This window comes from Myotis brandtii, unplaced genomic scaffold (genome assembly GCF_000412655.1).
Source record: "Myotis brandtii unplaced genomic scaffold, ASM41265v1 scaffold78, whole genome shotgun sequence".
NCBI classification, from domain to species: Eukaryota; Metazoa; Chordata; class Mammalia; order Chiroptera; family Vespertilionidae; genus Myotis; species Myotis brandtii.
The window spans coordinates 1,468,851-1,469,968 of NW_005371131.1; the positions used below are offsets into that span (position 1 = coordinate 1,468,851).

Genomic DNA, 1,118 nt, shown 5'->3' on the forward strand with positions numbered 1-1,118 from the left:
GGGGCGGGGATTGAGGAAGGAAGTGGTGTTGTAAGGTCAGAAGTCACACGGAGCGTTCTGAGACCAGAGGCTGTGTGACCTCAAGTTCACTATCAGGGAGACAATGAGGCCTGCCCAGAGGGAGACGGGAGGGGAAGTTGGAAATGGCTGTGGTCTGTGGGTCCCCTTCCCCTGCCAGTTTCCCCATTGGTAGCAAAACAGTTGGACTAGCTGACCCCTCAGGTCAGTTCTGGGAGGCCATGCGGCTTGTTAGAAGAATGCTTCTGAGTCTTCCAACTCCCGCGCTGTTGCTTCCTTGCTGTGTGCCCTAAGGCAAGTCACTTTGCCTCTCTGAGCCTCATGACCCCTCAGGTCAGTTCTGGGAGGCCATGCGGCATGTTAGAATGCTTCTGAGTCTTCCAACTCCCATGCTGTTGCTTCCTTGCTGTGTGCCCTAAGGCAAGTCACTTTGCCTCTCTGAGCCTCAGTTTCCTCATCTGTGAAATGGGTGCACAATCGTGCTTACCTTGCAGGGCTATTGTGAGGATTTAAATCAGCCCATCTGGGCCAAGATCCTCACACACAGTGATGCTGTCCAGTGGGGCAAAGGCACAGGGGCACTGAGTACCTGGAGCAAGTTCAACTTCAGCCCGTGGGAAGCGGGGCACTAACTGTGTGTCCCTGAGCCGAGGAGTGGGGCTGTGGGGAACACGCATGATGTGGAGCGCAGAGGTGACCAGGGCAGCCCTAGCCGGTTTGGCTCGGTGGATAGAGCGTCGGCCTATGGACTGTAGGGTCCTGGGTTCAGGCGCATACCCAGGTTGCAGGCTGGATCCCCAGTAGGGGGTGTCCAGGAGGCAGCCGATGAATTATTCTCTCTCATTAATGTTTCTACCTCTCTCTCCCTCTCCCTTCCTCTCTGAAATCAATAAAAATATGTTTTTAAAAAATACAGAAGCAATGAGGGCAGAGGTCAGGTAGTGGGGGATGGGAAGGCCAGAAAAGGGCTGGAAGTGGCCTTGGTCTCGGGGCGCCTGGTCACCTCCCCACAGGATGGAGGTGGGTGTTGGCCTACAAGGCTCAGGGCAGGTGGGGAAGACCCTGGGGTGCCAGGCTGCTGCCTTCTCTGTCCTGCTTCC

General features: G+C 56.0%; 1 protein-coding gene across 5 annotated transcripts in view; it reads left to right on the top strand.

The window, feature by feature from the left end:
• Positions 1 to 1,118, top strand: part of TMPRSS6 (transmembrane protease, serine 6) — a 38,140-nt gene that overhangs the window by 18,343 nt on the left and 18,679 nt on the right. The gene's annotated exons all lie outside the window — the stretch shown is intronic.